The sequence below is a fragment of the Rhynchophorus ferrugineus genome, unplaced genomic scaffold, assembly GCF_030347505.1.
Source record: "Rhynchophorus ferrugineus isolate W39M unplaced genomic scaffold, kcgeb_rfMv2 rfM1, whole genome shotgun sequence".
Classification (NCBI taxonomy): domain Eukaryota; kingdom Metazoa; phylum Arthropoda; class Insecta; order Coleoptera; family Curculionidae; genus Rhynchophorus; species Rhynchophorus ferrugineus.
Window position 1 is genome coordinate 24,102,525 of NW_027472580.1, and position 13,846 is coordinate 24,116,370.

Below are 13,846 nucleotides of genomic sequence, written 5' to 3' on the forward strand. Positions count from 1 at the left end.
CAACTTAATATGTTGTTCATAAATATAATTTTACAATGAGAAAAAATAATTATTTTTTGATTATTTGATATTCTGTTGATTTTTTATTAAGGATGTTATATTACACTTGGTATATATTTTTATTGTTTTTCAAAGTACTCGCCACGATGACCGATATACTTGGTATTCATATCTACTAATATTAACATATATATTATATTATATTAATAATTATATTTTATCAAAATACATCAATCAGTTAAAAGTGTTTTTAGGAAATACATCGGAAAGCAGATGTAATAAAAAACAGAATAAGTGTGCTTCAGAAATACCCAAGGATTTCGGCGAAGTGCCGGACGTTAATTTTCTTTTGTTCCATCAGAATTCGACTAAAACCTGTCGTATTTCCACGAACTACGATTAAAAAAATCAGTTTCTTTTTATTTATACCATGAAAATTACTTAGAATTGAATAGAAACGTTGTTCTGGTTACATTATGACTTGCATTTCTGACTGGTAGTAAGATATTAGGCGCTAAGACTGGTATTTTTCCAATAGTTACCAACAAGTATTTTTTATCCCCTAAGAAAGTATTAAAATTGAATATCACAAAAAAAAAATATTTATTAATTAATTGAGTTGTTCCTGAAACTTTAAATTATTATATATAAGGCCAATTAATAAACTACGTTTTTATATTTTTATTTTTTAAGCAATTATCACTAACGTAAATCTACATCTTTAATGTTGAGTAAATTTTGACTATAGTATTTCTCTTTATCTATATGTATTTACCTTAGAATATTAAAGACTATAGTCGAATTAAAGTTACTATTTAATTTATGTTTTCTTTCTAAAGGACTAGCTCTAGAGTAGGAAGGGTTTTTAAAGTAAGAAATGATAAACTTTAGGGAACCTCTTATGATCTCCTATATCAAAATTCTGAAAAGGAATTTAATTTTTCCTGTAGTAAATAAATGTGCTTGGTGCGTTCTCAAGGAATTTAGACGCGCAAAACTTAGCTATTATGGATACATGGGAGATTGTATTCAATATGTTTTTTTTATTTTATGATTAATTCCCACAATATTCAATGAGTAATACAGCGACAGTGTTGTCGGTATACTTGTAGCGATCTTGAGGAATGTTGAATTTTACATCCCAGAATAGCGGCCTACAAAATATAACGTAGAGCAAAAGTCCCGCTACCATTTTGATTGCCTATAGCTTTGCTAAAAGAGAAGATAAGTAAGTTTGGTTTTCATAAAAAGTTTATTTGGTTCCTTTTTTTTTCGCTATGATTGAAAAATTATATAGGCTAAATGGTGACCGCGATTCGCTATGAAACTTTCGGATCTTTTCAAGATATTTTTCATGACATCCTGTAACATCTGAGGCTGAATTGCTTCGATATCGTGACAAATATTGTCTTTACGATGTTGAATCGTTTGAGGTTTATTCACATAAATTGGATTTTAAAAAACCCCATAAGAAAAAGTCTGGGGCTGCTAAATCCGGAGATCTGGCTGGCCATGTTAAATCACCACTTCGTGAAATTAGTCAGGATCTCTTCGTAACAATTTTTGGGCTAATTGAAATTTGTACGGAAACATTTTCGAATCAGTTTTAAAAATTCGCCTTAAACTGGTGAAAACACAAAGATGTAATTGGGAACCACGTCTCCGAATTGATGTTTCTGGAGACTCTGCAAAATTATCGCGCATCAGAGTCAAATTTTCGGCGTTATGAGACGTCCGTTGTTACTCAGAACGAGGCCTGTCTGCAGTTATACCGTACTGTCGAAAATTCGCATGTAAACGATAAATTGTGGTTTTGTGAGGCACTGGACGATTAGGATATTTTTGACGAAATTTCCGCTAAGTGGCAATAATGCAACGCTTACTTTCAATAAATATTGTCACTATTTCTGCTCGTTCTTGTGGCATATATTTATCCATAATAAAATTTGGGCGCCTACAAAACAACAGAATGGTTAAACCGAAACTGAAATAAACATCACATAACCAAGATGGCGCGGCGCGCAATCAATATGGTAACATGACTTTTGCCCCACCTGTTATTAATATGTTGAACACGTGCGGGGTTTACGATAACGAAGACAATCCGGAGACGTTGATCTCGGATATTACGAGGGTCACTATTTATATTTCGGGAATAGGAGAAAAAACAAATGGTTAAGCTGCGAATATGTTTTTATTGTTTTTCAAAGTACTCGCCACGATGATCGATACACTTTTGCATACGCTTAAACCAGTTTTCAAAGCATTTATTCCATTCCGAATGAGGTATCTTCAAAACATTATTTAATAGTAAATATATTTAATGAAAATAGTTTCTTGTTTGAGCCGATGTGTGAGAGCTCGCATTTTCATGATTAAAAACCTTTTTTGTTTGTTTGTTTTCCTTATTCCACCGAAGACGTCTGGCAAAAAATGGTTGTGTACCAATCAAAATTTACTGTTCTACGATCCTCTAGAAGAACTGTTGCAATATGACCAGTTTTCCCGAAGAAATAGGCCACCATTTCCTTTGAAGTGCTTTGTTTTCTAACAACTTTTGTTGGATTTGGTTCATCTTGGAACACCCATACAGTCGACTGCTGCTTACTTATGGGCTCATACGAATATATCTATGATACGTCACCTGTCACGATTTTGTAAACGTCTTTCGAAGCACTGCGATTGAAGTGTTCACGTAAAATCTCATATATGCTGGGGTAACTAATGCTTAGGAATGCCTCAATCTCACAATAGGTGATATGGCTATCTTGCTTAATCATTTCGCACGCAGCACCGATGTTTTCTGGTACAACAGCTGATTTTGGACGACCTTCACGAAACTTGTCGGACAGCGAACTACGACCACGATTGAATTGACTAGACCAGCGATACACGGTGGTTTTTGATGGATCTTTATCGCCAAAAGTCAAACTAAGTTGATTGATGCACTCTTGTTGTGATAATGCACGTCGAAATCCACGAAAATATTTACGATTCAGTTCCATTTTTTGCCCAGACGAAACTTTCAACTAAATATAAAGTAAACAAATAGCGTCCATGCGACAAAATGTTCTGAGTATGTATATCGTCAAAAATGTCAAACTTTACGATGGAGCCGTCAGATGAACTCACATGACAACAATGTTGCCAATTCCCGAAATATAAATAGGGACCTTCGTATTGAAGGGTACTTTGTATTATTCAGACATCCCTTTTCCCATCTTTTCAGGTAACACTATGCTGCAATCCCTTTTTCTTTATTATGTTTTCTATATTTTATAATATCAATAAATAACGGCCATATAATGTAACCATAATTATTTCATTTCATCCTAGCTCCATTCTAGTAAAACGTTATTTGTTTTAAACCCTACACGTTACATAACTGGCGCAATCAGTAGTGTTAGGATGCCGCTGGGATCACAGGCTTGTTATTTTTTAATTCATTGAATCACCCGGAATCAACTTCGGGAAAAAGTGTGTCAGTTGAGACTGCAGGAGGATTGAAGGTGCTCAAGATCCCCTAGCCATGAACTGTTGAAATTAACATACTGCAAATGGTTCGTTGTTAATTTAATAATTTTGAGGCTGTGAAAATATATTGTTAACGTATTGTATTTGCATACATAGCAAATTGATACCTATAAAGGTATGTTATAAAGTGCGCCATCTATATTAAATCCATCAAATATCATTTCCTAGAACCCCAGTATTTATATAGCATATACTGCCATTACATAAAATATATTTAAACGTTAATTTACAGAGGAAGTACAATAAATTTTAATAATAGAAGATGCTTGAATAAATATCAGTTTATTTTTTAAAGGGAAATATTTAAACCGTCGACTAATGTGTAACTAGTATTAATTTGCTTAAACATGTATTACATCCCGTAAATTAAAAAATATTAAAGTTGAAATTGCTAATACGGTTTTAAGCTAGTCAACAATACAATAAAAATCAGAAGCGTAATAAAACTTGTATTAAAAATCGACTATGTATATGATACAGATATATATCAATAGCTAATAGTTATTTATTTATTTTTATATTTATAGTTGATATAACACTGTGGTGTTATTTAGCGACTTACTACAAGCAGTAAATATTGCAATCATATCTCAGCGTGATTCAATATCGGCGCAATTTGACCAATGGCCAATGAGTGAGCAGATCTGCAAGTACACTATGCTGGATTTATGCAGTTTCTTTCTCTCTAGTTTCGCCACGCTAATGGCTTAGTGTGGATGTAAGTAAGAGGTATTAGAAAAAGCAGATATTTGAAATAAAATGATGTTTTGACCAAAAACCTCTTCCCACTTTTCTGGTAAGACCTCAGTTCCGTCACTGTAGAAATTTTGAGTTTTTCACAAGTATTGAAGCTACGAGGGAGGTTTGGTAGGTCATTGATTTTTTAAATTTCCCGCGCAGTAACCTTAAATGTATCACTACTGTACTGTGCCATCTATTGATATACTACTGTGAGTGGATCGCTGAGTTCCTCTGTAGTCCTACCAGTAAAACGCCAAACGTTCAAATCATCAAGAAGGAGCCGTCACGTCAGAAATCGTCGATGAAATATGCGGAATGATATTGCACGATCCGAGAATGAAGGTAATTTAAGTGGTAGGCAACTCAACTGAACGGGTACCTCAAATTTTACATGAATATTTAGATAAGAAAAAGATACCTAAAAGATCACAAGACACCACAAGACCAAAGAACAATCAAGACAGTGGGTTTCTCTGGATGAACACCATAGTTATAGACTAATAGAGAGAAAATTTAAAAGGGGTTTCAGGAGAAAAGCTTTGCTACGTCCAATATCTAAATGGGGTTATAGTCGCCCATTCCAGTAATTTTATTTGTCAGTTTAAATCTTCATTATTGGCATCTGTAAAGAAAATATTTTGCTATGAAGATATTTGATTGGTTCTTTGATAACATTTTGGTGCATGGCAAATACAATTCAAAATGTTCTCTTCCGACTTTCCCCTTTTCCATATTTTTTAGTGCTATTAATTTAATGGGATCTATTAAAGTTCTGTCTTTTTGTTTTCTTATGCTGAAAATGTACTTTGAATTTTTTCCTGTTAAAATTCAATATACTTGTGAAATCCAAAAGTATAGGGCCTAAATTATTTTAAATATTTTATCTGGACAATCATTATGTATTAATTAATTTTTTTTATTATTTAATTAATACATTGTTACTAGTCGTTTCCGTCTAACCTACAATTTGTCTTTATGATAACTTAAAACTAGATATACAACTAGGAGGACCCATCGGCCCTATCAGTCTACTACCTAACGGCCTCTCAGTCTCTGGTGAAATAACGTTTATAGATGTCACTGCTGTATATTTTAATATATGCACCTCACTACACAAGACTACACAAAATCAGATGGTTTGATTCTTTTGAGTGTGTGTCCTGTTCTGGTGGTATCCAAAAGCTGCAATATTTCAATATTCTCATGAGAATGGAGTCTTTCCTCATGCTACCTTGCAATTCTCTTGATTTCTTGGCTGGCTGTGGATATCTGAAGATATTGAAGTAGGTAATCAGTCCTATAGTATTTGGGTATACCCACAATACCTTTCAGGACTTTGTTCTGAAAAATTTGTATGTTATTTATGTTACTCTTTGCAGAACATCCCCGTAATTGAACTGCGTATGTCCATATAGGTTTCAATATTTGCTTATATAATAACAATTTATTATGTACTGACAATTGCGATTCTCTTCCAATTAGCCAGTACATTTTCCTGTATCTCAATTCCAGTTATTTTCTTTTCTTCTTTATATGTTCCTTTCAGCGAAGTTTTGCATCGAGATTCATTCCGAGATATTGAGCGTTGTTGCTATATGGAATGATAGTATTATTTAATGTTATTGGTGCTTGTATGGTCTGTCTATAGGTGAACAACACATGTTCAGATTTACTTTCATTAATTTTTATTTTCCAAGCTTGTGTCCAGTTATTTATATTGTCACCTGCTTGTTGTAATTTTCGTGAGGCTTCTTCACTATTGTCTCCGACAGCTATAATCGCAGTATAATCAGCAAATGTCGCCATCGTGATATTTTCCATTTGTGGTATATTACAAGTGTAAAGTAGATAAAGCATTTACACTTCCTTGTGATACATCCGCTTTAGCTTCTTTTATTGTAGAGTAAGCTTCTTCTTGTTTGACTCAAAACATTCTGGTTGTAATGCTACATCTAAAAATAGAGCTGAGCATACTTTTTTACTCTCGTAGGCTTTTTCAATAACATCTGTTATTCTGTGGACCTGGTCAATTGTTGAGTGCTTGTTAATAAACCCAAACTGGTGTGTTGGTATTAAGTTTTTTCTCTCTATGATCCGTTTTATTCTTTTTAACAGGAGTTTTTCAAAAACCTTAGATATTATTAGCAACAGTGATATAGGTCTATAGGCTTTTATTTCGTTTGGTGACTTCCCACATTTTGGGATCATTATAATTTCCACCATCTTCCAAATGTCTGGGACATGTTTTAATCTAAATTATTATTGATCAAATTGGTGAGTTTTATAATTCCCTTTCTTGGTAGCTTTTGCAGAAATTCTCCGGTTATGAAAACGTAGCCTGGTGATTTCCTGAGATTAATGTCAGTTTTAATAACTTTGGTTAACTGTTTCGGCGTGACTAATTTAATCATCGAATTTTCAGCTTCTATGTCCGGCAAATTATGTTCGATATCAGTTTCGTTTGGTTTGAATTGTTTTTTTAGATATTCACCAAATGCTTCTGCTTTTTAGTGATTGTCAGGTGTCCAATTGTGGGAATTGGGAATGGGAATAGGTCTCTTATAGGTGGACTGTGTAAACATGAGCGCTTTAGATATTTTGTGGCTTTTCAGAGTGAGTAATCAGTTTCTTTATCATCTATTAAATTTCTCAGATAGTCATTTATGGTTTTGGGTTATACTATTTAAACTATTTTTATTTTCAGGTGTTTTGTTTTGTTGACACTTTTTTCGTAATTTACCTTTTTCAATTACCATTTCCTTCACTTCTTTTGGATAATTAATTCCTTTAGTTGTACTCTTAATTTCTGGAGTATTATTCCAAGCAGCTTATTGAATATCTACTACGAATTTTTCTGCTTTAAAATTTACTTGTTCAGTTGTCTTGACGGGTACATTTAGTTGAATTTTTTTGTTCAATTCTTCAGCAAATTCTTCCCAGTCTGTTCTTTTGTTTGTTAGCGTTGGGTTTCTTTCTTTTCTTATTATATTTCCGCTCAACATCAGAATCACTGGCGTATGATGTGAACTTAGCTCAAAATTTTCTTCGACTTTTATATAGTTGGATGTTATGCTTCTTACTATGAAGAAATCTAACAGGTCTGGGGTTTTCTCTTGATCAGTCGGCCAATAAGTTGGTTTTCTAGTTGACATGTTAATAGCTACTGCTGTTACCTGATTTTCTGTTGTACTGAGTTCGGGTTCTTGATGGTGAGAAATGTTATTTTTTTTATTATTATTGCACTTCCTCCTCTTGCGGTGTTGGCTGAATGTATGGTGTGATAAAATTTATATCCTCTAAATTTAATAAAGGATTCTTTTGTTAAATGTGTTTTTGATATTAGGCAAATATCTATTTTTGCATATCTAGGAATACTTGTAGAGTAGCGTGTACTTGTTAGGTTTTTGGGGCCACTGGCCTAATTTATTTACTTGGGTATTTCGGTTATTTTGACTGATACTTTGGGCATAAGTCATTTCACAAATAACTTATTTTTTTATTGTTATATTTTTTCGGTTGTTTCTTTTCACTCATTGTTTCTTGTGATTTAACTTGAGGAGCTACTCTATTTCTCCTCTCTTTTAGTGTTTTAGCAACTACACATCCTCTATAACTTGCCGGATGCGCTTCATTACAATTTGCAAATTTCTTAGCTTCTTTGTGTTTTCTACACTCTGTGGTGATATATTTACCTGAATATTTTACACATCTAGGTTCTCTTCTGCAGAATTTCTGTGTGTGTTCATGCAATTGGCATCTTTTACATTTGCGGTATTAAGTTCGATTTTTTTAGAGGTTCGATTTTTATTTAGACCCCAAAAATTATTCAATTATTATACCACAAATGGTTTTTGAGTCCGCATCATGTTCAAAGACTAACATAAGTAGAGGTAATGGCTTCTTGTGGACTAAAATGTCTCCTTTGTTATTTCTGGTCTTTTCTTTTTTTAAAATATTTGTCGCATTTAAGCATTTAAGCCCATTTTGGTTTAGTTCTGCGATAATTTTATGAGCTGGAGATTAGGAGCTTTTAGCTGGTGATGAATACTATATAGATGGACCTCAATATTTTGTAAAGCAAGTCAAGGTCGGTAACATTACTTACGATAATTAGGGGTGGCCTGGGCATTCTAATTTCTTTATTCTGTTCATTGTTTTGTTTTATTTTTATTTGCTGTGGTGAAGGTCCTGGGGAATTATTTTCTTTTCTTTTTTATTTTTAACCGTCATCCACCAAGAAAGAATTCTGATTTGTATTATTTGGGCTCGGCACCAACTTCAGAGTGATTCATTGCTAATACTGCAAATTAGTATTGAAAATAGATAAATAGATTTAGGAAGTTAATTTGTGTGTATATAGTAGGATATAAAATACGTGTAATAGATAGGTTAAAATGAGGTTTTTGTGAATATTTATGTAATTATTGTAAGGATTACTATGTACATATTTTATTTTAAAATGTTTTTTTTTGTGTTAAAAATCTAAGTTTGATTATTTTTTTACTTTTTAGTGAGTTCTTTATTTATTTTTTGGAATCGGTTCAATGTTTTTCTTAAAAACCTTTTATTTTTGTAGTGTTAGATATTCACTTAATAAATTACCCGGTTATTTTATTAGGTACTACAATGAGTAGGTCAAGTAAAGGTGCAGCCCGTATGAGAAAAAATAGGAATAAAGAAACAATGTTTGAAAATAAGTAGCGCTTCAGGACGCGAGGCTCGCTACCTAGCCTAGGTCATTTAACTTCTAACCAAACTACAACAACAAACATTTTTGCCCCCGCCAGGAATTGAACTCTCGACCTCCGCGTGTTAACTGAATGCTGTAACCAATACACGACAGAAGCAGTTGCCTACAATATTTCTACGACTTCTCATATGGTATGGATAATGCTTAAAAAGAAGACTGAATGGCTTTTACACTGAACGACTTCCGATTTTCCGTCACATCAGCTCAGCAATAACATTTTACACAATGCCGCCATCAGATCCTGATTTGGTTCCCATGGGACCATCTCGAATGACCACCACTCTTTCGAATAAAAAAATTTAGAAAATCGCTCTACAATTGACGGAGAATTCGGTGAACATACATTAAGAAAAATATACAGTCGAACATAGAACTTCCTCCTTTTTTCAATATTATGCGCAATTCAATATTTAAAATAATTCAATAATAAAAACTGTCCAATTTTCAGCCTACGAAGATTGGAATGAATAAGATTATTATTCTCATTAACCAAATTTCAAGATATTTATCAGGAAAATTGATGAGTTTTGTTAATGTTGTGGTAAAAATATTGAAGATATTGGACGAAAATAATGGATTTACGTATGTAAAATATATTAGAGATAGTTAACTATGACCATATCACAATTAAGGTATTCTGGGGGGTAATCGATATAAATCTTTGTGCTACTGATTTTGCCATTAAAAGAAAGTTAGAAATGATACAACTCTACATTATGGTTAGTTTAAGCTACTATCACAAAATAACAAATTAACATTAAAAGCTAATATCAGAAAGCAATAACTGAGGATTTTAAGTAAATTTTCAAAGAAAGTCTCTAGCCTCCATTCCAAATTTATAACAGCAACCGTTTTAGTTTTAATTTATTACCAACTACATTTTTATATACTGAACTTACATGTTTTCGGGATTTTGGTTTAATTTCTGTGTGCTGTGAAAAAAATGATCCCAAAATATTTTTCTCAATTTTTTTTTTGCTTTTTATTATTGCGCTTGAAATAATCTATAGTATGTTCTTCTAGGCAAAAATAGTAACCTGTAGTCACCTAACAATGTATTTCTCATTAACAGAAAGTTTTTCATACTAAGGAATTGTCTGGCATCGTTGCCATCTACTCAAAATATTTAAGCCAATGCCCATTTCATCGCATAAAAATTGTTTAAAAAAATATTACGATAAATATACACTTTTAGCAAAAGATAATCATTTTAATCACGTTTCAGGATTTTGAACTACGTTACATTTTTATCTGGAAGGATCTGTACACTAATGTAATTCACATAATTTTGTAAATCTTGAGATATTAACTCAACTGATCACAAAACTACTATTTGCTGGCCCTTTTGATGATAATTTTTGAACGAGTTCAAAAATATTTTCAATTTTGTAACGATTGGTTTCCATTTAATTAAAAAATATTAAAATTTCTCTGTATTTCTCCCTCTATATTCCTTTGAAGAGACATTTTATAATTGCTAAAGGTTAATTCATTTATAATCCTTGATAATTAATAGTACGATCATAATAAAATCTGTATAGAAGTAGAAAATGAGAAGTATTTCCAAGAATCGAAAATGTTATTACAGTTAACAACACATCTAATCAATTGATTCAAATAGATACAATTCCTTGAGAAATTTACTCGTCGTTGCTAAAGCTATTGGTTTACACCTTTAACTTGCCTATAAAAACAGCAATTTTTGTATAATTTATGCCACATTGTGATTAATAAAATGTAGATTTTTCAGTACAACGAGTCATAGAAAGGTTACAAATTTAATTTTTTTTATTTATTAGTTTAGTTCTTGATAGTTAAGGCTTCCATAATGTTAATGTTAATTTATTCAAACAATAATTATGTCTACAAATAAGTCTCTTCCGTTTGATAAAAAATAATGCCACCAGTTTTGACTCGTATAAGCCTCATTTGCGGGAAACATTGTTTTATTGCTTTAATTTCAAGAAATCTCTAGAGGAGACAAGCAGTTCTTTTAGAATTACTTGGAAATACTGCTTTAAATTAAAATACCTTGTAAACCGGGTTTTGTTCAGGTGATAGGAAGATTTGAATAATTGTCATATTATTAATTTAGGAATGTTATTTTAGTTTAATAAAATTCCTTTTTGTATACACATGTTTGAATATTTTATTTATATTATAATTTATTATTATTCGCTGCAGTAAATATTAACGGGATCCAGTTGGAACAAATGCAACAGTTCAAGTAATTGGAATAAGTAATATAGGAGAAAAAAATAACGCCTACCACCGAAGTAATAAGTTTAGTCGGCTAAGCTGCAGTAGCTTTTGGTCCTCTCAAACGGTGCGTGTGGAGGAGAAATAGTATTATATTCAAGACTAAAATCCGCCTCTTTCGAAAGCTTATGTTGCCAATTCTTCCAAAGGGCTGGGAGATGTAAGCTTCAGGTCTTTCATATACGATGCTTAAGGCAACTTCTGCACGTTTTTCTCCAATATCATATTATATATTAAGCCATCTGTTGAAGATGCAACAACGACAGCAGAGTTGAGGAAGAAATTCAGCGATGCAGATAATAATGGTAAATCAACCTTTTGGTTGGAATACACAGCGAATAGTTCCAAAAAATACTTGGATTAATACAATCAAAAACGATCTGAAAAATAGGAGGCTGCAGTCTTCGAGGATAGAACAGCTGCGGCCGATCGCCGACAGTGGAAATAAAGAATGTTTGAAGTCCTGAAACAGCAACAGCAGTATATTCGGTGAGAAGCGCTCTCCCCGAGCGCAGAGTAGGAATTGATGATAATGAACAATATTTTAAATGTTTTCAAGTTTAATTTGAGACCTATTTTCAGATTATCTTCCTTCCGTGGCGGCAGTTCTGTGATGATAAGAGTATCTTCAATAATGTGATAATGTATTCTCATCAATAACAAAAAATTGATATTTGAATGATACGCTATAGAAATTTCATTAAAAAGGCGTTAATATATATGAGGAGATATTTTCATTGTCTTTCAAATTGTTTATCAAGAGTTTGTATTGGATATGTTATATATGTTCATTTTATTTAACGTTTTGCTCTAATGCATATAGTTACAACACGGATAATAGACTAGATTTTTGAAAAACTACTTTGTGAGAATCCTACGTATTTACTTTAACCGGGATATAAGTTTATAATTATAATATATATTTTAAATAAAAATTGAAAAAGTGAAATTTCAAATTCGCCCTAAAAAGCTTTAAATCTGCGCATGACATAATTGTTTAGGTCGCACTGACGGTTTGTGCCGTTTTGTAAACGGGTGTTATTTATACATTATTTTTAATCATTTTATAATAAGCCAAAGTAATTTTGTACATACGTCATCAAGATGTTTATTGTATTGCCTACCGTAATTTGTAAATTAGTTTTGATATCAAACAATATTTCCCTTCTCATTTTATTATTCTAGTTAAAAAGAGACACAATGTCTGTTAAGTTCGAAGGTGTAACAAAACTAACCTGCCAAAGTCGTCCGGTTTTCAAACGTATGCAAACCGATAAACGTTGTTTTAATACTTTGCTTGTTTAATCGCTTATGTTGCAGCTGCACTGAATATTAGTATGCACACGGTCACTGAAATATCTTAAAAAATGAAGAATGCAATTTTTAAAAGCATATATTAAAATGAAGGAAGACTTCTTATATCAATTTTTGTATTTATATGAGACATGAATATTTTAGAATGCGACTAATATACCCAATGGTCACTAATGGCAAGATGATAATAAAAACAGTATAAGGACAACAATAGTTGATAGAAAAAGGTAAACGTTCGAATAACAATTGATTAGGTTTTATTAAATTTATTAATTTATAACATTTATTAATAATTTATTGCAGATATATCGTACTAAAAATTTATACTAAAAACAGGAATGGTTAATAACACATTCAGTTTGGATGAATAGGACCATACATATTGAAGAATAATTGAACAAACGATGGAATTATGAATAAATGTTAAATAGAGTGGAAAATAGCAGCTCAGTTATTCACTTGAATGAACACATATGATATGATTCGCTGCTCCCATTTTCTAAGACAGGGTGATGAGAGTGGAAACAAATAATAGATAACTGTAGGAAATTTTAACGTAGAGTGTAAAATATTTATATGCACAGATATGTTCGTAATTGTTCAAAATATACATGACCATTTAGTTAAAATGTATCAGGAGAGAAAGTATAGTAACTGTTTCCCAGATATGGTAAATGCATTAATTAGAATGTAGGGATTAAATCTAATTTTATCAAAAAAGATGTATACTGAACAAACTAAGAAGAAATACAGTGATACCAAAATATCTTTACAAGGAAACACTGTATCTAAGGATACAAGTACAAAGCGTAAAAGGTAAATATGCCCTCTAATGAAAGTAAAATATATTACTTGGATATACAATTGTTAATTGGACGGATTAGGCCTCCAGGGAATACAACTACAAACGCGCATGGAACTCTAAATCATGGTGGTGATATGGAAAACGGTTCGATGTAATAATGAAACACCACCCGAATCTACAAAATATTATAACTATTTACTTAATTGTAGCTTTAAGTCCTTCGATCATATATGCATTAGATTCACTCTAATGTTAAAATAAATTATATTTGATAACTGTATTTTTGTTTAATTGTTTTATTTAGATTAGAATTTTGTTATATCTCAAAGTTTTGATGTCACAAATTTAGATGACGTATGTACAAAACTTCTCTCGATAGACTGTATATTAGAATTAGGCATTGTAATGTGTATTGATGGTGTGAGGGACGTTAATATAATTAT

The 13,846-nt window shown here is 31.9% G+C and overlaps 2 long non-coding RNA genes across 2 annotated transcripts in view; both read left to right on the forward strand.

Moving 5' to 3' along the window:
• LOC143206535 (uncharacterized) overlaps positions 1-13,846 on the forward strand; it is a 553,256-nt gene that overhangs the window by 532,306 nt on the left and 7,104 nt on the right. The gene's annotated exons all lie outside the window — the stretch shown is intronic.
• Positions 13,076-13,683, forward strand: LOC143191438 (uncharacterized). The gene is made up of 2 exons (XR_013004503.1): positions 13,076-13,414; positions 13,483-13,683. It is a non-coding gene; the product is annotated as an uncharacterized LOC143191438 (long non-coding RNA).